Raw genomic sequence first — 24,356 nt, 5'->3', positions numbered from 1 at the left:
TTATCACTGAAGCACCCGACCTATTTAGTTTCTCTTCAAAGTGTTGGATATTGAATATTTTAAGTAATGTATTAAAACTTGGTTGGAAATGTATTTAAAATACTTACTACCTTTTACATAAGTTTTTTCAGGGTATGATAAAACAGGTTTGGCAATCACTAGTTTAACAAGAATGGCATGGAATTTTGATCTGTGAATAGTTTGTTTTTTTCTTTTTCTTTTTGGTTTCTTGTTTTGTTTTTTTATAGAGACGAGGTATTGCTATGTTACCCAGGCTGAGTTGTTGTTGTTGCTGTTGTTTTGTTTTGATTTGTTTCGTTTTGAGACAGCATCTCACTGTCTACCAGGCTGGAGTACAGTTTCATGATCATGGCTCACTGCAGCCTCCACCTCCCAGGCTCAAGCGATTTTCCTGCCTCAGTCTCTTGAGTAGCTGGGACTACAGGCGTCCACCACTGTGCCTGGGTGATTTGTGTATTTTTTGTTGAGAAGAGGTTTCTCCATGTTGCCCCCACTGGTCTCAAACTCCTCAGCTCAGGTGATCTGCCCGCTTCCACCTCCCAAAGTGCTGGGATTGCAAGCATGAGCCACCACACCTGGCCCCGGGCTGGCTTTGAACTCCTGAGCTCGAGTGATCCTCCCACCTCAACCTTCTCAGTAGCTAGGAATATAGGGGTGTGCCAACTCATCTGGCTTGTACATAGTTTTATATTTATGTATTCCCTATTTTGTAGATTATGAAATTTCTTAGCGGTAAGTGCAACATATTTACCACTGCTTAGGACGCAGTTTACTTTTGGAAGATTCATACAATGTGACATTTTAAAAATTAACCAAACTCATCTAAATTTATCGATTTTGACAGGTGACATCTCTTGAAATAGAGTACATGGAAAATCCAGCAGGATACCTTAATGAACATTGTGTCACTTCTCTTCCAAACATTCCCAAGAAGCTCAAATAGGGTAGACCATTTTATTTCAAACTTTATTTTTCAAAAATAATCTTCTAGGTAGTAGGTTGATATTGCACATTCCCCTGTTATCCCCTAGAGATTCTGAGTTAGCAGGTTAAAGATGAGTTCAGGAACATGCATCTTAAATCAACTTTTCTAGGAATTCTGAAGCAGATGACCCTTAGACAGCACTTTAGAAAATGCCATTTATAGAATCTTTGAATTTGAAAAATGAAAAATCATCTTTCCAGCAGTCGTTCATTTTGCAGATTAGAACAATTATTCCAGCAGCACTCTTGCCTTTTTTTGTTACTGTTGACCATATCATTTAGGCCACGACCAAGAAAACAAAAGTAACTCCTAGTATTCAAAGCAGGGGGAATTGGATTCAGCTTTCAGTGGTAGTGAAGGATCTCAGAAACCAAACAGGGAGCGATGAGGCAACTCAGGAGTTAGTAACATCAGGATGTCGCTACCATCCTGAGGTTGCAGTAGAGAAGGAATGATGTGGTGCTCCCATATCCCTGGCGCTGAGTTCATCCTAAAGAACAGTGGTCTTGCTTGGCTATGGACTTTGGTGGGGCTGGTGCCGCCCAGCAAGGGCTGACTGATAGCTGCCAATCTGGAGGCCTTCCCACAGCTGTGCAGAATTTAGCGCCGCGCGCAGCTGTTGCCGCTGCTGCTCTCCAGGCTGTTAACCCCTTCAAATATGCCTTCTGTGTCCGCAGCCCTCATCCTCCCATACAGACTCTGCAGGCACCCCAGCCTGCGGTCCATGTGCAGGGGCAGGAGCCACTGACTGCCTCCATGCTGGCTGCAGCATCACCGCAAGGACCAGAAGCAGATGCTGGGAGAGCGCTTCTTCCCACTCATCCAAACAATGCATTCAAACCTGGCTGGGAAGATCACGGGAATGCTGCTGCAGATCGACAACTCTGAGCTGCTGCATATGTTAGAGTCCCCCGAGTCTCTCCACTCCAAGGTGGATGAAGCTGTAGCAGTTCTACAGGCTCATGATGCCAAGAAAGAAGCTGCCCAGAAGGTGGGCGCTGTTGCTGCTGCTACGTCTTAGACAAGGAAAAACCGAATCAAAAGCCAGATAACCCCTCATGGAATTCAGCTTAAAGTTTGAAGACTTCCTAGCTTGTCCTATGGACCTCAACACCAAGAACTACAAATTGCAAATTTAATAGGTCATTTTGTATTGAAAGGTCAATTATGAAGCGCCTAGAAATTTTCAATGATACGAATATGTTCTCTGGGTTCTGCTGTGGCCCAGTGTTCTGCTGTGGCCCAGTTTTTTTTTTTTTTTCTATTGTGGGTTTTGATTTTTTTCCCCAGAAATTGGTTTTATTTGATGTACCCAAGTCTTATGTTTCTCAATAAAGAAAAAAAAAAATCACCATTTAAAAAAAAAAAAAACAAAAAACCGTGGTCTTGCACAGCAGGTAGCTGTACAATGGAGGGACAGACTTGCTACTGGAGACCCATCTGAACCAGTTAAAAGGGGAGAAAAACGCCCTGGCATCTCCTTCCTTTCTCTTGTCAGTGCCTGCCATTGGCTAAATTCATCTAAAAGCCAGATAACAGGAGGTCTGGGTGATGCAGCCTGCAGATGTCCCCTCCTCCTAACCATCCATGGTTCAAGGCAGAGTAGAGGAAAGGCAAGGAATAGTGAAAAAAGCAGGCCTAGGGGAACCACAGTTTCCTATTCCTTAATCCTTAGCACCGTACAAACTTATTCTAAAATTATAAGTATCCACCTTTTTCACATTACACTGGGTATCCTTAGAAACCCAATCTCTAGCTGAGCGTGGTGGCTCACACCTGTAATCCCAGCACTTTGGGAGGCCGAGGCAGGTGGATCACCTGAGGTCAGGAGTTCAAGACCAGCCTGGCCAACATGATGAAACCCCATCTGAACAAAAAATACAAAAATTAGTAAGCGCCTGTAATCCCAGCTACTCAGGAAGCTGAGACAGGAGAATGGCTTGAACCCGGGAGGCGTAGGTTGCAGTGAGCCGAGAATGTGCCATTGCACTCCAGCCTGGGCGACAGAGCAAGACCTCATCTTCATAAAAAAAAAAAAAAAAAAGAAACTGAATCTCTAAACACCACATGCAGCCCTACCAATGCTAACTTGACTTCATCCAAACAGGACACACTTTGCTTGCTTTACTTGAGTATGCCATTGTCTAAAACAGTTTCTTTGTTTTATTAATAATGAGTGGATATCATTATCAATTAATAATTACTTGTAATTATGAGCAATATGGATATTTTCCAGGATTTAAAATAACTTCTTGATATAACAATATACTGAATAGAAACTTCCTGAAGAGAAGTTCCTCAAAGTATATCTAATTCTAATACAATAATTATAAGAAAAACACTAATTCTAAGAATAAAAGGGTATGAGGGTAAATAGAATTTTAAAAAACTAGGTTAAAAAATCAAATTTTTTTATTGCCACTAATATGCTAATATAGGTTATAAATTACCAAAAGGAAGATCCAATATACAATATTTTCAAACTTACATAATCATTCATTTAATTGACAAATATTTATTGATCAACCATCCTATGTCTGAAATTCTTTGAGGTGCTGAAGATTACAACAATAAACAGAGTAGACAAAATCTTTGACCTCATGGAGAGCAGATTCTAGTGGAAAAAGTCAAAAAATTAAACAAATAAATATATAGTATTTACTGTTTTCCACAATGCTCATTTTCAAATTAATATTCAGTGATTATACTTTGAGTTACACTCCAATGCGTGTAATTTTATTGTTAGTCTCCTGCCAGTCAGATCACATTCCAATCTCTTCGCCTACCCAGAATTATCTTTTTTACCTTTTTAACGTAGAAACGATGATAGTGGTTAAATGTGTAGGCTTTGGGGTAAGGCCACCCCTCTTCAGGTCCTAGCTCTGTCCTTCCCTGTGTGTGTAACCTGTGAGCCTCATTCATTCATTCATTCCGCATACATTCATCATGCTGGCCCAGAGCTAGAAACCCACGGTCCACCTGTGAATGGATGAAGAACCTGACCTCAGGAAACTTATGTTTGGGAGTCATTATCTTCAGTAGAAAGTGAGGATATTCCACACATTGGCCTTATCAGGTCATCATGATGATTAAATGGCTTAACCCCTGGATGCACTTTGAGCACTGCCTGGTGCATCCTAAGAGCTGACTAAATGTTAGCATTTATTCATCACGTTATGTCCACATTTAAAATCCTTCAATGGGTCACTTCTGCCTGTAGGGTAAATTCCGAATTGTTTAGCGCGATACACACAAGCCTTTCAGGATCTGGCACCTGATTTTGCATCCTGTCTCATCCCCTGCACACTGGGCTCCCATCCTGTGTAATACTTTCACACCTTATGCCCAGATAATTCTGTCCTCTCTGCATGGGGTCATCTCCTTCCTGAATCCCTTCTTTCCTTTCAAGAGTGAGCTCAATTATCTACTCTGTGAAGACTATTGTGTTGGCTCCTCTGTGCCCATCCATGACTCCACCTAGTCACACTGACCCTTTTGCCCACAGATCATTCATATCTGACTCTCTTGGAGCTTCCCATATGTATTTTACTTAACTCACTAATATCTTACACCATGCCACATGTATTATGGTGACTTACAAGGCTGTACTAAACATGGTAAGATAGGCCTGTGAAACAAGAATCTTGGACCCCAGGGCTGGAAAGAAATGGTTAGGGTTAGGAAAGGAGATTAAAATGCTGCAGATGTGGAGGAACTTCCAATAAATAATGATAGCATTGAGCTCATCTATTTACTTCCCATCCCTCCCAAATTCCCACATAAATGATGGTAAAAATTCTTTAAAATATGTGATAAACATTTGTGCTAAAAACACAAATGGATATTATTAGTGGATCTGAAATGGATATTATTAGTGGATCTGAAATTGTGAGCTATTTCTTTGCTTTTCTTTTTTTTTTTTGTTTTTTGAGGCGGAGTTGTGCTCTGTTGCCCAGGCTGGAGTGCAGGGGCCGGATCTCAGCTCACTGCAAGCTCCGCCTCCCGGGTTTACATCATTCTCCTGCCTCAGCCTCCCGAGTAGCTGGGACTACAGGTGCCCGCCATCTCGCCCGGCTAGTTTTTTGTATTTTTAGTAGAGACGGGGTTTCACCGTGTTAGCCAGGATGGTCTCGATCTCCTGATCTCGTGATCCGCCCGTCTCGGCCTCCCAAAGTGCTGGGATTATAAGCTTGAGCCACCGCTCCCGGTCGCTATTTCTTAATAGTAGAAATTAGAAGAGCTTGAATGGGAGCACAACCAACATAGAAAAATCCACAACTCCAAGTACCCACAGGTAAAGGCTGCTGCAAAGAGAAGTTCTGACAGAGGTCTGAGGGACACCCCACTGGGGTTAACAAATACACACAGTAAATGAGGGCTAGAGGCAATCATCCAAGTTCAAGGTTAAAGCACTGTTTCCAGAACAGCTAGGTAAGCCAGCTCCTCTCTGTCACTGACATATACAGAGCAGCTGGAGAGGCATTTGCTCACTAGATAGAATTCTATGAACTATTTTCTAAATAACTAGAAATATTGTCTTAGAGAAGACTCCTAGTATAGATGTTGAAGTCTAAGAGGGAAACAGGGAAAGTCTCTAGATAATTAAAGATCATAAAAGGGAATCCAGATTAAATTAAAATAAGATCTGGACATCCAGAAAGATGCATATTAAATGTTCCCACCTGAGGGTCAGTCTCATTACCCAGGCAATTTACTTGCTTCTCAGCTACCTGCCTGTTTCCTGCCCATGTACAAAATGCAGAAGTGAACCTCTCTAACAGATGCAATTAAAATCTACAAAACTCACATTTATTTATCCTATTCAGGAGAGGGGCCCATTTAGGAGACATGTGATAGAAAAAATACTGTATCTAGCATACTAATTAAGCTAGTTCTTTACTTCTACACATACCCAAATAGCCAAAAGTCACAAAGTATTAGAGGAAAATCAAGAGCTTGCACAAGAACATTTTATGTAGATAAAGAGAAAAAGAGTCCTTAGAAAAGAACTAAACATCAACAACAAAAATCTAATCAGTATCCACAGAAAGGTGTACAGCCCCAGAAAAATGCCAAAAAAAATGTTCAAGACTCTTATGATCCCCTATGCACACAAACTAGAAACCTAGAAGAAATGAACAAATTCCTGGAAACATACAACCTCCCAAGACTGAACCAGGAAGAAGCTGATATCCGAAACGGGTCAATAACAAGCTCCAAAATCGAATTGGTACTAAAACACCTACCAACCAGAAAACGCTCTGGACCAGATGGCTTCACAGCCAAATTCTACCAGATATATAAAGAAGAGCTGGTACCAATATTAATGAAATTATTTCAAAAAATTGAGGAGGGACACCTCCCTAACTCATTCCGTGAGACCAGCATTATTCTGTTACTAAAATTTGACAGAGACACAATGAAAAAAGAAAACTTCATACCAATATCCATGTATTAGTTTGTTTTCATGCTGCTGATAAAGACATACCTGAAACTGGGAACAAAAAGAGGTTTAATTAGACTTACAGTTCCACATGGCTGGGGAAGTTTTCACAGTCATGGTGGAGGACGAAAGGCACTTCTTACACGGTCGTGGCAAGAGAGAATGAGGAAGAAGCAAAAGTGGAAACCCCTGATAAACACATCAGATCTCATGAGACTTATTCACTATCACAAGAATAGCATGGGAAAGACCAGTCCCCGTGATTCAATTACCTCCCACTAGGTCCCTCCCACACCACGTGAAAATCCTGGGAGATACAATTCAAGCTGAGATTTGGGCGGGAGCACAGCCAAACCATATCAATCCCTGATGAACATAGACACAAAAACACTCAACAAAATACTAGCAAATCAAATCCAGCAGTACATCAAAAAGCAAATTTACTGTGATCAAATAGGTTTTATCCTTGGGATGCAAAATCGGTTCAGTGTAAACAAATTAAGAAATACGATTTATCGGCCGGGCGCAGTGGCTCAAGCCTGTTATCCCAGCACTTTGGGAGGCCGAGATGGGCGGATCACAAGGTCAGGAGATCGAGACCATCCTGGCTAACCCGGTGAAACCCCGTCTCTACTAAAAATACAAAAAAAAAAAAAAACTAGCCGGGCGAGGTAGCGGGCGCCTGTAGTCCCAGCTACTCGGGAGGCTGAGGCAGGAGAATGGCGTGAACCCGGGAGGCGGAGCTTGCAGTGAGCTGAGATCTGGCCACTGCACTCCAGCCTGGGTGACAGAGCGAGACTCCGTCTCAAAAAAAAAAAAAAATAAAAAGAAATATGATTTATCACATGAACAGAACTAAAAATGAAAAACATGTGATCATTTCAATAGATGCAGGAAAGGCTTTTAATAAAATTCAATATCCCTTCATATTAAAAACCCTCAACAAACTAGGCACTGAAGGGACATACCTCAAAATAATAAGAGCCTTCTATGACAAACCTATGGCCAACATCACACTAAATGGGTAAAAGCTGGAAGCATTCCCCTTGAGAACTAAAACAAGATGAGATGCCCATTCTCACCACTCTTATCCAACATATCACCACTTCTATCTGGAAGATTTCTGCTTCTAGAAGTCCTAGCCACAGCAATCAGGTAAGAGAAATGAAAGGCATCCAAACAGAAAGAGAGGGTGTCAAACTAACTCTTTTTACAGATTATATTATTCGATCCCTAGAAAATCCCCATAGTCTCTGCCCAAAGGCTCCTAGATCTGATAAACAACATTAATAAAGTTTCAGGATACAAAATCAATGTACGAAAATGAGTAGCATTTCTATATACCAATAACATTCAAGCTGAGAGCCAAATCAAGAATGCAATTCCATTCACAGTAGCCACAAAAAGAATGAAATACCTAGGCATACAGCTAACCAGGGAGATGAAAGGTCTCCACAATGAGAATCACAAAACACCACTGAAAGAAATTAGAGATGACGCAAATAAATGGAAAAAACATTTCATACTCATGAATACGAAGAAACAAAATTGTTAAAATGGCCATACCACCCAAGGCAATTTATAGATTCAATGCTATTCGTATCAAATTACCACTGTCACTTTTAACAGGATTAGAAAAACAATTCTAAAATGTATATGGAACCAAAAAAGAGCCCAAAGAGCCAAAGTAATTCTAAGCAAAAAGAACAAAGTCAGAAGCATCACACTACTCAACTTCAAACTATACTGCAAGGCTACAGTAACCAAATCACCACGGTACTGGGAACAGAATAGAGAACCCATCTACAACAATCTGATCTTTGACAAAGTTGACAGTAACAAGTGATGGGGAGAGAACTCCACATTCAATAAATGATGCTGGAATAACTGGCTAGTCATATGCAGAAGATTGACACTGAACCCTTTCCTTATGTCACATACGAAAATCAACTCAAGATGGATTACAGACTTTTTTTTTTAATGTTGAAAAGATATATATATATATTTAGAATTAGGCAGCTGGACTCAGTTTAGATGATCCCAATTTTGCTGGCAACATCCAAAGCATCGTAATCAGGAGCCAGTCGAACATACACCTTTTTCTCTCCATCAGGCCGAATCAGGGTGTTCACCTTGGCCACATCAATGTCATAGAGCTTCTTCACAGCCAGTTTAATCTGGTGCTTATTGGCTTTAACATCCACAATGAACACAAGTGTGTTGTTGTCTTCTATCTTCTTCATGGCAGACTCAGTGGTCAGCGGAAACTTGATGATAGCATAGTGGCCAAGCTTGGCCTGGGGGCGCTCTTCCGAGAATATTTGGGCTGCCTCCGGAGTTGCAGTGTCTTGGGCCTCCGGAAGGTGGGTGACGTGTGGATCTTCTTTTTTTTGTGGCTGTGGACACCTTTCAACACTGCCTTCTTGGCCTTTAAAGCCTTCGCTTTGGCTTCGGCTTTAAGAGGGGCAGGAGCTTCTTTCTTTGCTTTTCGCACCATCTTGTGAAAAGGCGGATTAAAGACTTAAATGTAAAGTTGAAAACGACAAAAAACCTAGAAGAAAACCTAGAAACTACCATTCTCGATATAGGCCTTGGCAAATATTTCATGAAGAAGTCTCTAAAAGCAATTGCAACAAGAACAAAAATAGACAAATAGGACCTAATTAAACTAAAGAGCTGTGCACAGCAAAATAAACTATCAGTAGAGTAAACAGACAAACTATAGAATGGGAGAAAATATTTGCTATCTATGCATTGGACAAAGGTCTAGCATCCAGAATCTGTAAGGAACTAAGGAAATTAACAAGCAAAAAACAGGCTCACATCTGTAATCCCAGCACTTTGGGAGGCCAAGGTGTGTAGATCGCCTGAGGTCAGGAATTTGAGACCAGCCTGGCCAACATGGTGAACCCTGTAATCCCAGCTACTCGAGAGGCTGAGGCAGGAGAATCGCTTCAACCTGGGAGGCAGTGGTTGCAGTGAGCTGAGATTATGTCACTGCACTCCAGCCTGGGAGACAGAGTGAGACTCCATCTAAAAAACAACAACCACAATAAAAACAAACAAACAATAACAACAACAAAAAAAAACAAGCAAAAACCAAATAACCTTACTAAAAAATAGCCAAATGACATGAACAGACACTTCTTAAAAGAAGACATACACATGGCCAACAAACATATGAAAAAATGTTCAACATCATTAATCACTAAAGAAATGCAAATCAAAACCACAATGGGATACCATCTCACACCAGTCAGGATGGCTATTATTAAAAAGTTAAAAAATAACAGCGGTTGCAAGGTTTCAAAGAAAAGGGAACACATTCTCTCCTAGTGGGAATGTTAATTTGTTCAGCAACTGTGGAAAGCAGTTTGGAGATTTCTCAAAGAACTTAAAAAACAGAATTACCATTTGACCCAGCAATTCCATTACTGGGTATATACCCAAAGGAAAATAAATTGCTCTACCAAAAAAACACATTCACTTGCATATTCATTGTAGCACAATTCACAATAGCAGAGACATGAAATCAATGCCCATCAATGGTGGACTGAGTAAAGAAAATGTGGTACATATACAACATGGACTACTGTACAGTCATAAAAAATGAAATCATGCCCTTTGTGGCAACATAGATGCAGTTGGAGGCCATTATCCTAAGCAAATTAATGCAGGAACAGAAAACCAAATATAACATATTCTCACTTATAAGTGGGAGCTAAACACTGAGAACACATGGACGCCAAGAAGCAAACAACAGACACTGGGGTCTACTTGAGGGTGAAGGGCTGTGGGAGTGTGAGGGTATGCTTACTACCTGGGTGACAAAGTGATTTGTACACCAAACTCTAGCGACATGCAATTTAACCATATACTGCATATGTACCCCCGAACTTAAAATAAGAGTTGAAAATGAAAAAAAAAAGAGAAAGGTTTAAGAAACTATTTAATACAGAAAGTAAGAAAGTAAGAACACAGTGTTATGAAAGAGAATTAAAAATAAGGAAAAGCTATTGACACTATTAAAAATATAGTTACAAAAAAATAAGAAAATAGTAAAATAGAAATTGCCTGAAACTAAATTTTTGTCTAAAACATAGGGCCTAGAAAATTTCTCAAAACAGATTAAAAAGAAAAAAAAACACCAAGTGCTAGCATGAGGAAAGTTAAATGTTAAGAAAGATAAGTGTAGGAAGTATAATATCTATTACTTCAGAAAGAACAGAAATATTGAGGAAAGGAAATAATGAAAGAAACAACAATTTTCAAGAGTGAAAGAAAAGATTGAGTTATCAGTAAAAAAAATCCACTGAATGTTCAGAACGATGATTCAGACATAAAGAATGGGTGGAATAAGGAATAACGTGGGCTCTTTTTAGATGGGTACTGATGAAGTGCCTCTATGAAAGGTGGCATTTGAGTTGATATGCAAAAGATGTGAAGAGTCAGGGTGAAAACATTTCAGGCATAGATGGGAGCTTCTGCAAAAGCTGAAGGCAGGAAAGTGCTGGGTCAGTGAGAGGAATTAAAAGACTGGAATAGATCAAGATAAGGCTGAAGAGAAATCATTCACCGGCATTGTAGGCCAAGATAAAATACTCAGAGGTTATGCCAGAAGGACAGGAACTTTTAGAATATTTAAGGAGTACAGTGTAAACTAAAAATAAGATCCTAAGCCCCCCAACTGACTGAATGAACAATCCCTTGGTCAAGGACATCCCAGAGTAACCTTGAAAACTGATATCTAGGCCATGGCAAAATGGTAGGTCAGATCCTCCTCCTGATATCCCCTCCTTCTCTAACAATGGTTGTTAGCCTTTCTCTCCTAAGGGTCCAACAGAAACCAGCCTTTCAAAAGGCTCCACTACTGATACTAACCAACTGCTTGACACTGCCCTTCCTTTTTTCCTGATAATAAGAGACCAGTAAGTGGCTCTAAACAGTCTAGGGAGAATGTGCAGTAAGGGTTTTAATGTCCTCTGCTTCATCTTTTGATGTCAGAGGCCAGAAAACTCCACTCTCAGATCATGCTAATGCTGCCATTTTTTTGAACATGGGACCCGCGAAGGGGCATGAAGCCGAATTGCATATTCACATATTTCTCCTTTCATAAATATTCATGACTCTTCCCAGCTTTTTGAATATGTGTATTTGGCTACCCCACTCAGCATACATTTCTCCCCATTCCCTCTCCCTCAAAGTGTCTGTTTTTGCCTTCTGGATAGAGGCTATGTGTCCCAGCCTGTCAGAATGACCACCCTGCAGGCTATAACCCTTTATGAGTCATCAAGCTCTTTTTTCTAAGTTGATAAACCGAGTCATTCTTCACTTGGTAACAGTGATAAGATTCAATTCTTTTAAGAACACATCTGCTTTGTAGGGAGTGTATTAAGAAGCCGACTGGAAGCAGCGTCTAGTTGTGGGATTCCATTTGGGAGTCGATGAGTCCTGACCCCTCTGCTGGCATTGGAGAGTCAAAGGAGTAGACCAATGTGCCCTGTATGTTGGAAGTAGAGTCCATAAAATACGCCTGATAAATTAGGAATAAAATGGACAGAAAAGAAGGAATCAAGAGCAACTACCGGGTTTATGGTTTGGGTAATGAAGAAAATGGTGGAATCATTTACCAAGACAGGGAAGCCGGGATGTTTAAAAATATGTATATCTGATAAAGGGGAATAAATAATTATTTTAGAGCTGCTTAAGTGTGAGACATTCAAGAGCCATTTAAATGTTGATTGTGTGTGCGAGGGAGTGAGATAAATATCTAAAGTTCAGAGAGAATTCCAAGTTGCAGACATACATTTAGTTCTTTAAAAAGAAATCATTGAATACAGTGCTTTAATCCATGGGAATAGATGAGATCACCTAGTGAGAAGGGTAACATTAGAAGACATCAAGGACTGAGTCCCCAGCAATCAGTAAAGAGGTCAGGTAGAGGGACAAACCCCAACAATGGAGACCAACAACGGAGGGAAAAGAGGAGAGAGCTACCAGGAAGGCCAAGACTGGAGACAAGAGGGTGTTTCAAGAGGAAGAAAGTGAGTGAATACATAACATAAGAGAGTGAGTAACATAAATGATTTAACTGATGCTTTAAATCATGTCGTTCCATTTAGTGGTAGGACTAAAAGCCAGACTGTATGGGATGGAGTTGGTCAAAAGATGCTCGAAAGAGTACTAGATCTGGAGAGTGATATGTAACAAGGGAGCATATGTTTTTTTTAAAGAGGGATGTTTGCACACTGAAAGGCATGATACAATACTGAAATTGTAGCAAAAAGAGAATAGTCCAAGGTGCAACCTCAATATATTTTTTAATTGGTCTAATAACGGTTTTGCTAGGATTTTTTAAATCACATCCCTAAGTGAGGGCCAGTGATACCAGAGCAAGAACAAATATTAAGGGTTTAGAACTTATTGATATGACAGTGATGGAGTCCATATTCCTTATTCTCTGTTGATCAGGCTCAAATAAAGAATAGGTTTTAGAAAACTGTTAGAATTCATAGTCTATGTGCTTTTTAAACAATTCTCTTGAATGAACCTTTATTCCTTACAGATGTGTGTGGGGCTACTACAAGTAGTCATAGGCACCAGTGAGAAACGTTTTGTTAACATCTCTTTGGGGAGACTGAGCCACTTAACAAGAGTATCTTCTCAAGAATTATTTGTGAGGCCACTGGGAGTGGGTCAGATTCTACATAGAAAGATGTTAACAAGCATTAACAAGTTCATTTAATACTGGACTCATCTTGAATTTTTTTATTGAGTTGTTGGCTTCATAGTGGAATCATGAATTTCTTAAAGTCAAGAACCGTAGGCTATTATTTCCTGTGGCTCCATCATCTAAACCAAGCCCTGGCACTTAGTGGCTCTCATTAAATATTGATTGAATGATGGAGTGAATAAATGAATTCAATGACTAAAGTCATTAAAATTGGAGATACTATAAATGCACATCCATGGCTCATATAGGTAATGTTGTTCATATTGCTGAAACTCATGCACCCTAGAAATGGAGACATTTTAAACTTTAAATCTTACCCATTATCTTCTCATGTGCCTCTATTGTAGATATAGACATATAGATGATGATGATGATGATGATGATGAAGATAGATAGATAGAAAAACAGAGTTAACCTATGACAAAATTTTTTTCCATCCTGTTTCTCTTAATGATTTATAAGGACCTATCATTATGAAATCTCTTGTTTGGGTTAAATATTATTTAGACCATAACAATAGTAATAATAGTACTATAATGAGCCTTCAAAAATTTTGTGGAAAATTTGAGTGAAATAATGAAATTAAAAATATAAACTTTAGTTTTCAATGTAAACTCCATCAAGTTCAAGATACTTTTGTAAGTGATGATGCCAGCCATTTAGTCCATTCCTAAAGCACAGAAGGTCCTGGGAATTTAACCATGTCAATGAAGTCTTTTAAACATAATTAACTAAAGAAAAATGAGTTCCCTTAAAGATATTTTTAAGATTAGGAAACCAAAAGAAGTCAGAAGGAGCTAAATCGGACTGTAAGGTGGCTGCCTTATGATTTCCCATAGAAACTCTCACAAAATTGCCCTTTTTTGGTGGGAGAAATGAGCAGGAGCATTGTTGTGGTCATGAAGGATCCTCTGTTGAAGCTTTCTTAGACATTTTTCTGCTAAAACTTTGGCTTTCTCAAAACATTCTCATAATAAGGAGATGCTATCATTCTTTGGCCCTCCAGAAAGTCAACAAGCAAAATGCCTTGAGCATCCCACAAAATGATTGCCATGACCTTTGCTCTTGACTGGTCCACTTTTGCTGTGGCTGGGCCACTTCTGCCTCTTGGTAGCCATTGCTCTGATTGTGCTTAGTCTTCAGGATCATAGTCGTAAAGCCATATTCCATCTCCTGCTACAATTCTTCAAAGAAATCCTCCAGGATCTTGATCCTGCTTGCTTAAAACTTCCATTGAAAGGTCTGCTCTTGTCTGCAGCTCATCTGGGTGCATAGTTTTGGCACCTACTGAATGGAAAGTTTGCTCAACTTTAATTTTTCAGTCAGAATTGTGTAACCTGAACCAGTCGAGATGTCTGTGGCCTTGGCTATTGTTTCTGCTGTTAATCATTGTTTCTCCTCAATTCAGGCATGAAGAAGATTCATTTTTTTCCTCAAAAATTGTTGTGGATGGTTTGCCACTGCAGGCTTCATCTTTAACATTGTCTTGTCCCTTCTTTTTTTTTTTTTTTTTTGAGATGGAGTCTCGCTCTGTCGCCCAGGCTGGAGTGCAGTGGCCGGATCTCAGCTCACTGCAAGCTCTGCCTCCTGGGTTTACACCATTCTCCTGCCTCAGCCTCCCAAGTAGCTGGGACTACAGGCGCCCACCACCTCGTCCAGCTAGTTTTTTGTATTTTCTTAGTAGAGACGGGGTTTCACTGTGTTAGCCAGGATGGTCTCAATCTCCTGACCTCGTGATCCGCCTGTCCCAATGTGGTCTTGTCCCTTCTTAAAACAAGTTATTCATTTGTAAACTGTTGGTTTCTTTGGGACATTTTCCCATAAACTTTTTTTAAAGCATCAATTATTTCGCCATTCTTCCACGCATGCTTCATCATAAATATGATATTTGTTCTTGCTTCAATTATAGCTGAATACATGTCGCTCTGAGAGAAGCTCTTTTCAAAGTGATGTCTTATTCTTCTTAGTGCCTCAATCTAGGTCCTATTTAGATGTGTTATAACAAGTTAGTATGAGATTATTTTGGTGCAAAAATTTTTGGGCCAATGGATAGTTTTTTCCATAATATACATTTTCCATGAACTTCTTGAAGACCTTTCATATTTATTGAGTATTGACCATGCATTAGAACAACATTTCATACCTCACGCATTTGTGCAATTAATTTTCAAAGTAATTTCCAGAAATATAGTTATAATCTGCATTTTGCAGGTAAGAAAACATGACTTATTGAAGCTTTGTGGTTGCCCCCAAGATCACAGAACTAATAAATTATAATTGATTGAAGGGTTGGAAGCCAAATAGAGTCTGAGATCTTTATTTTATTTTATTCTATTTTATTTTGAAACAGAGTCTCACCCCATCACTCATGCTGAAGTGCGTTGGTGTGATTTCAGCTCACTCCAACCTCCATTTCTCAGGTTCAAGCAATTATTATGCTTCAGCCTCCCATGCACCTTACAGGTGCATGCCAGCACAACTGGCTAGTTTTTGTATTTTTAGTAGAGACTGGGTTTCGCCCTGTTGGCCAGGCTGGTCTCAGAATTCCTGACCTCAAGTGATCCACCCACTTTGGCCTCCCAAAGAGTCTGAAATCTTAAATGCAGAAATGTAAGTATCACTGAACCCTAGAAATATACATCGCTAATGTTGTTGTGAATGTGAGATTGGCCCAAGGCAGCCCAGGTTTGGTGAGCTGGAGTGGGACTGAAGGGGAGGAAGACAATGCTACCAGTTAGGTTATGGAAAGCAGAGGCTCAGGAACCCAGCGAGGTCAGAGCTCCACAGAAAAAAGAGACTACTCCAGAAGCAAGCTTAACCTGTTTCAAAATGTGCCTGTGACCAGCCCTTTGCCTTTGACTTGTACTACTTGACCAGCACCCTTACTGGAAAGATAATTTAAGATGCTGGAGGAACATGAGCCATTTTGCAAAACCGGCAAGATGGGAACAATGACTTGTACTTTCCTGAGTAGTTCTGGGTGTGTTTCCAAAGTTCCGGACAATTTTAAGCAGCTTTGGGGTTTCTTTGCTCCGAATGCTGACTTCATTTCAGAGATGAACTTCTGTTTTATGAATTTACTATAGGAAATAAGGATGTTAGAGAAATGGTAGAATATTCCACAGGGGCAGGGGCATTCTGGAAATCTCTACAGATAATCTAGTCTGGAAGCTTTCAAAAGACTTATTTTACTTGTTAGGAAATTTACTTATTTATTAATATATTCCCTTGACCCTCCCTGCCATGCATTCCTTTCCCCACCTATCTCCAACTAAGATAATTAGCATAGAATTTACTTTCTCTTTCAGAGTTCCTCCTCAGTGAACCACTGTGATTGGCAGCAGACACTGCTCTGGAAACCCGGTATAAATATTTGAAAAAACATGAGGGACTGAAGCCACTTAGCACTGCGCAGGCCACTTCATCTATTTTTACTGTGCCTCCACTAGATTGGCAGGGAGGATATTATACTAAAGTTGTAACTGCATTTTCTCAAAAATCCTGCTTCAAATTGTCCCAATATCTGTTCAAATGTCCCTTCCCTTCTAACTATAAAATCTGTTGGAGATGGGGAAAGGGCTTATGCAATCACAGTCCAAATTGAGAGGCATTTATTGATTGATTGGTTGATTGACTGATTGATTGAGACAGAATCTCGGTCTGTCACCCAGGATGGAGTGCAGTGGCAACAGCGTAACCCACTGCAGCCTTGAACACCTGGGCTCAAGTGATCTTCCTTCCAGATTGAGAGGGTTTTTGAAGAGCAGAGCAACATGTTTGTGTATCAGGTACTTCTCTTCCAAGCTGTGGAAGCAATTGGTGTGCCCATAATTGCCTTCTTGCATCATCTGTCCAAGAAGCCTGGTTCTTATTTTGAGAGACAAAGAAGTCATGTGTCTTTCTACAAAGCATAATGGAGATGGGATAAAATTGGAGGCTCCCTGGAGGCCTGGTGGGAAGTTGATCTGAAAATTGTGATCAAATTTTTTGCCCCATTATTTTTAAATGGGTTAATAGAGGAGGCCATGTGTGGAATATCTCTGGCTTCTTTTCCTGCTCTGATGCTCAATAGCACACAATTTAGATCTGTATTAATCTCTATTACCTCTACTGCATAAGAGCATAGACGTTTTGTCATTGTTTATGTTTTCGAAATATTTATGAAAAGTTACTCAGCTGGGGATTTTAATAATTAATTTTCTTTTGTTCTTTGGTTAACTGTTTTCAGCCAAGTGACATATTGTAAAGACAAATGGATTTGTCTCTGAAATCCCAGTCACTGAGTTTCCTCTCTGGGCCACTCCATCCAACATACCCCTTTCGAAGCAGTGCCACTTTCTAGCACTCTACCACTTTTCTTTTCATGCATTCATTCAACAGATACTTGTCATTCATTGAAGCAGTGCCAGATGCTGTGTTAGAATGGGGATAAAGAGACAGCAGATCCTGTTCCTGTCCCTGGGACCTCACTACCCCTCTTGAGATGTTTGAAAAATCAAAGCATAAAAATGATAAATAAGCCTAAGTATATTTCATCACTATGATGATTTGTATACTGTCAGAAGATAAACACTCTAGATTATTTCACCTGAAATAAATCCCATATCCATATAGTTTGGCATAAAATTCCAGGACTTTTATGGACCCCCTAAAGTCTATCTAGTGAGAGACGTCAGATTAAAAGTAGCTGCCTTCAGAAATAAAAGAAGACTCAGTCTGAGTGGGATTTCATAGTGTGAGTAGCCTAGGAGGAAGGTATATTGTTAGGGGAACTTCTGTGAGCCTCTATTTGTGTTAGTAATAGACATGCCCACTTTCTCTTGTGCTCAGGGTGCCTTGATGTGATCACTTGACCCTGAAGTGGGAGTACTTTCTCCCTCCCACTTAAAAAACCCGTGAGCTGTCTTAAAGCTTCTTTAGGCTTAGGAGCCACCAGGTGAAATGCCTCAAAGCATGGAAAGAAATTGTGTGTGTATGTACACACACATGCATGCAGCACACACACTGAGTAGCTCAATAGTTATGAAATGAGGGCTCTGGGTTCTCCCTCCCTCTTGTTCTTCCTCTCTTTCACAATGTAAAAAAGCTAGATAAAATATGAGAAAAAAGTATCCGAGTTTGAAAGCACAGGAAGGATATTGTCCAGATGCCGTAGAAGAGCAAATTCATACCTCAAGCAGTAAGTCAGAGTGGAAGTCCAGTGATTGAGGAGGCAAGGAGTCTATATGTGCACCTTAGGAGCTTGGTGTGTATCGCCCTTGTCCACTTTCTGGGTGTCAAAGCCCCAGACCCTGTGCTGGATGAAGTGGAGGGGGCTGGCAGCTAAAAACATACTCTGTGCACAAAGTTTGGAATCTGGGAAAAGTTGTTCGGTACACAAAATCTGCATTCTCCAAACAGCCATATGCCCTGCAATTAAACCACGTGCCTAGGCTTAGGTGAACGTAGAGGCCCTGCAGGCAGCTGGAATTCTAACAATGTGGAGAAGACTCTTAACTAAAAACTAACATAAAAACTGGTTTAGAAACAAGGAGGACCCCAAAAGAAGCAAGCTTGAAACTAACTCCCCCAAAATCTGCTTATAAAAAGCAGTACCCATGTTGAATCATCTCAGAAGTCAACAGATGAAGCGTAAGCAAAGCACAGAAGCAAACTATCGCGACAGCAGCAAGTTGATTGGTCTAATACAGTGAGTTTGAGAGAAGTGACTAAGAAATCAGTATGTGAAAGATGCAGAAATGAATAGTGTACGCTACACTGGAGAACACTTGAAAAGGAATAAGATAATAAAATAACATGGAGATTTGGAAATGTATCAAAAAGATTTTTGTTTAAATATGGTAACTATCACCATGTATCTATTTCTTTTCTACACAGAAAGCTACCTAAAAGAACATAGGAAACAATGAGAAGATGACCACAGATAAAGAGCCCTAAATGCTATAAAGAAAAGGACTTCTAAAAATAAGCAAAATGATCAATGAAATGGAATGCAGAAAGCTTAGGAATTGGAAACACCCCGTATCTCTGAAAGCAAAGTGAGGAATGGATCTTAAAAGCAGAAAAAATAATTGAGACTCTCTGCAAGAAGGAACTAGATTCCAGGTTTCCTCCTTTCTTCTCTCATTCCTTCAACTACAGCAAAAGATAAAGATTATTCTGAGAAAAAAGAGCCTTTTAAAGTTCTGTATACCCAGATGCCATGCCCAGGTGAGGGCGGGGGGTAGTGCCATTCAAATCACAAACAGGAGAATTCAGTAAACAATTATGTATTTATGGAACAGTAAATCCCTTTATCCTCCTCTCCCACTTAGTTCCAAAGTGTAGGCTCAAAACCCCAAGGGAGGAAGCTGATACATTCTAAATTGGCTAAGTAGAGTGATCCAAGAGAGAAGATCTAGGGATATTAGCATTCTGGCAGCCCCCAGAATAGCTTCTGGATCTCTGCTCAATTTGCCTGCAATTCAGTTTACCATTTCACAAATCCTCCTATGGACGTGGCTTATACTCAACATGTTAGTAACGCTTCTTATTTAGGAATGAATAGTGGATCACTTGTTATTTGTGGAAATCCCCACAATAAATCAAAAGGCAAAACAAAAACAAAAACAAAACAGGAACAAAAAACAAACAAACAAAAATCAGAGAAAGAACTCAGAAGGAACAAGGCAATGTGTAGCATGAAAAATTAAATACATGCACTCCCACACATATGATCAGGGAGATAAGAGAAAATTGCTTGAATCAAGAAAATAATTTTTCAAGGAATTCTCAACCAACAAGAATGAAAATATGGAAATGAAAATTTTAAGATTTTATAGAATGTTTGAAAATAAAGTACAGAAAACTAATAAGGAGTCTAAGAAAAAGGCAAAGATTTCACAATAGAAAAGGAGGCCAGGCACAGTGGCTCATGCCTGTAATCCAGCACTTTGGAAGGCCAAGGCGGGTGGATCACGAGGTCAGGAGCACAAGACCAACCTGGCCAAGATGGGGTGTTTGAATCATGGGACTGGATCCTTCATGAATAGATCAATGCCTTCCCTTGGGGTAGGAGGAAGTGAGTGAGTTCTCACTCTATTAGTTCCCATGAGAACTGGTTGTTAAAAAGAATCTGGCACCTCCCTCCCTTGTCTCACGCTTCCTCTCTAGACATGTGATCTCTGCACACACTGGCTCCCTTTCGCTTTCCATCATGTGTGAAAGCTTCCTGAGGTCCTCATCAGAAGTAGATGCTAGTGCCATACCTTTTGCAGAGCCTGTAGAACCAGGAGCGAAATAAACCTCTTTTCTTTACAAATTACCCAGCCTCGGGTATTCCTTTATAACAACAGTAAACAGACTAGGACAGAAAATTTGTATGGAGGATTGGGGTGTTGCTATAAAGATACCTGAAAATGTGGAAGCAGAGTCTGGAAGAGTTTGGAGGGCTCAGAAGAACACAGGAAGATGAGGGAAAGTTTGAAACTTTTTAGAAACTGGTTAAGTGGTTGGTTGCAGTCCAAATGCTGATAGAAACAGAGATAGTAAAGGCCATTCTGATGAGGTTTTAGATGGAAATGAGGAAATTATTGGAAACTGGAGCAAAGGTTAACATTGTTACATCATAGCAAAAACCTTGGCTGCATTGTGTTCATAACCTAGGGCTCCATGGAAGGCTAAAGTAAGAGAGGTGACCTAGAGTATACAGCAGAATAAATTTTTAAGCAGCAAAGCCATCAAGAAGTGGTGTGACTGCTTTTAACAGCCAATAATTAGATACAGTGGCAAGAAAACTGACCTAAAGTTGAAATGGACATGTTTACTCAATGCTTGTGTAACCGTTGTATCTTGGAAGTAAATAATTTGTTTTTGATTTTACAGGCTCAGAGCCATAAGAAATTTGCCTTGAGTCTTAGATGAGACATCGGACTTTGGACTTTTAGGTTGATGCTAGAACAAGTTAAGAATTTTAGGAACTATTAGGAAGGAATGATTGTATTTTGTAATGTGAGAAGACCATGAGATTTGGGGGGCCAGGGGAGAATGCTTGGATGTTTGGGTCAGGGGGTGGGATCTTTCATGAATAGATTAATAGCCTCCCTGGGGAGGAGAGAGTGAGTGTGTTCTTGCTCCATTCATTCCTGATACGGTTTGGCTGTGTCCCCACCCAAATCTCATCTGGAATTGTAGCTCCCATAATTCCCACATGTTGTGGGAGGGACCCAGTGGGAGAAAACTGAATCATGGGAGGGTTTCCCCTGTACTGTTCTTGTGGTAGTGAGTAAGTCTCATGAGATCTGATGGTTTTATAAGGGGTTTCCCCTTTTGCTAGACTCTCATTCTCTCTTGTCTGCTGCCATGCAAGTAGTGCCTTTCGCCTCCCACCATGATTGTGAGGCCTCCCCAGTCATGCGGAACTGTGAGTCCATTAGATATCTTCTTCTTTATAAATTACCCAGAGTTGGTATGTCTTTATTAGTAGCGTGAGAACAGACTAATACAGTTCCCAGGAGAACTGGTTGTTAAAAGAACCTGACATCTCCCCCTTCTCTCTCTCTTGCTTTCCCTCTTGCCATGTGATCTCTGTACAGGCAGGCTCCCCTTTGCACTGCACCATTAGTAGAAGCTTCCTGTGGCCCCTACCAGAAGCAAATACTGGTGCCATGCTTGCTGAACAGCCTGAAGAGCCATAGTCAAATAAACCTCTTTTCTTTATAAACGACCTAGTCTCAGGTATTCCTTTATAGCAACATGAAGAAAACTAAGGCATTACATAAGGTTTGTTATTCATTATAGAACTGTTTTTTTTTATATTGGTTGATACATCAAATGGAATGGAAATATCAATTGAAATAGAAATAGACTTCCTATATTATTGACAGGAAGTAAACAAGTTAACTCAAGTAATTTGGACCAAAACTTTTCCCTCTCCTTTAAGTCTAGGTGAACTGAAAAAAAAACTGAATTCATAATATTTAAAGTAATTATTTATACTTACCTATATTTATACATGAAACGTATGTCTTAGATTTGCTTCAAAATAATATATGTGTGAAGGGAATAGTAAGCAGGGGTAGAGATGAAACTAGATTGGTTATGAGTTGATACTTCTTGAGGCTGGCTGATGGTTATATGCAAATTTATTTTTACTACTATGTCTTCTCTTACGTATGTTGGAAAGTTTCCATAATAAAAAGTTAAAAATAAAGTAATCCTTTATGTGACACCATTTCTTTACATAGATACAGAATGTCATTTTTTGCAGAACATGTTTTAGGATTAACAGATATCATGATTCACACATTTATCAAAAAGAATTGTCTTATTCCAACTTAGGTTCAGCAACAAAATGAGCAACTGATGTGCCTTTATTTTTCTTTTAAAGGGCATATAATATAATGAGTTCTCTAAAGAACTTGAGCAAAATTGCATCATCTGGGATTTGAGAATATAAATTTGAGTGATATAAATAACACCATTTGAAGACAGGAGGAATGTGTAGAAATACGTAAAAATGCATAGCCAGCCTTTGTTAAGAGCTGTAAGTGTCAATGTATTTGGGAGTTTAGGTTTGGAAGTTTGACTTCCAACACCAACTAGACTGAAGATAGCACCATGTTTTCTAGACTGTATCTTGGAAAAATGAGTTTCCCAGAACCTCAGATTCCCACCATCGGAAAAGGAAAATCCCAACAGCCATTATAATCTGACATTATTATAAGTGACAGCCTTAGTGAAACCTTAGTTCTTGTGAAAATGCCATTAAAGCTTTGCTTTCAGTTTGTCTTGTTTTATTCTGTTTTGTTTTGACTTATCATTTTTGTGGTTGGTTTTATTTGTTTTTTCACCAGTTGCGGTCATTTCTCTAAGAGGTTTCAATGAAGTTTCTTGTGATTATTTCAACATACCCCATGTCTGCTTCTATTCTGAGTTTATTTACACAATTTGCTAAGAGGGATTTGCGTAGTTTTTATAGAGCTTCAAAGAGGAGATAGTCTAAAAAGGCAGATACCTACATTCAATTTTTGCCCTGCCATCCTTGAGGGTGTTAGAATAAAGCCCCTGATTCTAGATATTAGCCTCTATCTGAGTTAAAATCAAAAGTCCAAACGTGCATTTCCACATTCATGTTCATTCATGCAGCTCCCAGAGGAGAGAGGGACAATTTCTTTCAACATGTATCACTAATGATTCCAGGTACATTTATTGTTATTGTTTTTTGATATAAACATGAACATCTATCTTGAAATCTATTTGACAACTATTGACCACATTTTCATCATGTCAACTTTTGTGCCAGGTATTGGGAACAAAATAAGACAGGTTTTTTGTTTTCGTTTTTGTTTTTGCCCTTGAGAAGTTCAGAATTCAAAGAAGAGTATAAGCAAGTAAAAATACACTTAGACTGCAATGGCCTCAGTGATACATAAATGTGGGCACGAGGTACTATGAAAGCAAAAATCAGATTGTCTTTGATGAAACAAGTGTGAGAGAGTAAGAAGAATTTCAGAAGAGTCTGTATGAATAAACAAGTGCCTGTCAAGTAGAGAAGGAGAAGACATGTGATCAAGGAAAGCATCATGTGCAAATATACAGAGGTAAGACAGTACACAGCACAGACAGGCACCTCCACAACTCCACAGAGTTGGACAGAAGGTAAGAGGCATGTGGACAAGCATGGAGAAATGGTATCTGACAGGGGGGGGCAAGGGTCATAGAGAAGTAGATGCTAGAAAGAGTCCTGCTACATAAGACTCCAAGCAGGACCCAAATAAAGTACACATTACTGTGTATGAGCAACTCAAACATGCCTAGGCAACTTACCCATGTCTAAGCATATCTGAAAGTCTGGTCAGTGGATCTGCCAGGAATACATTCATTCAAGAACTGGGATAGAGGAACATTGAGGGAAACCTTTTCAAAGGAAAGGAACAGCTTGGCAGGAAGGGATCAGTTTCAGAGCTGAGTTGCTGGAGGGAATTAGTGATTCTGAATACAATGTGGTTTCTGGTGGATTAATACATCATTAGTCTGGCCTTGAGGATCCATATTGGGTCATGGAGTAGGAGAGAATGGTGGTAAGAGGATGATGGAGCAGTGCAAAAAGTAAAACCTGGTGATGATGTTTTATTTAATTGTTGAGGCATAAATTGTCCTACTTAGAACCCTCTCTAAACACAAGGGGAGGCATT

At 39.7% G+C, this 24,356-nt stretch overlaps 1 pseudogene across 1 annotated transcript; it reads left to right on the top strand.

The window, feature by feature from the left end:
* The first annotated feature begins 1,520 nt into the window (after positions 1-1,520).
* On the top strand, positions 1,521-2,343 carry LOC105523192 (annotated as a pseudogene). The gene has a single exon (XR_001003548.1). The product of XR_001003548.1 is annotated as a polyadenylate-binding protein 4 pseudogene (transcript).
* Positions 2,344-24,356: the final 22,013 nt, after the last annotated feature.

The sequence above is a fragment of the Colobus angolensis genome, unplaced genomic scaffold (genome assembly GCF_000951035.1).
Source record: "Colobus angolensis palliatus isolate OR3802 unplaced genomic scaffold, Cang.pa_1.0 Scaffold112, whole genome shotgun sequence".
Classification (NCBI taxonomy): domain Eukaryota; kingdom Metazoa; phylum Chordata; class Mammalia; order Primates; family Cercopithecidae; genus Colobus; species Colobus angolensis.
Note: the sequence above shows the minus strand (reverse complement) of the source record. Positions and strands in the feature narration are given on the sequence as shown.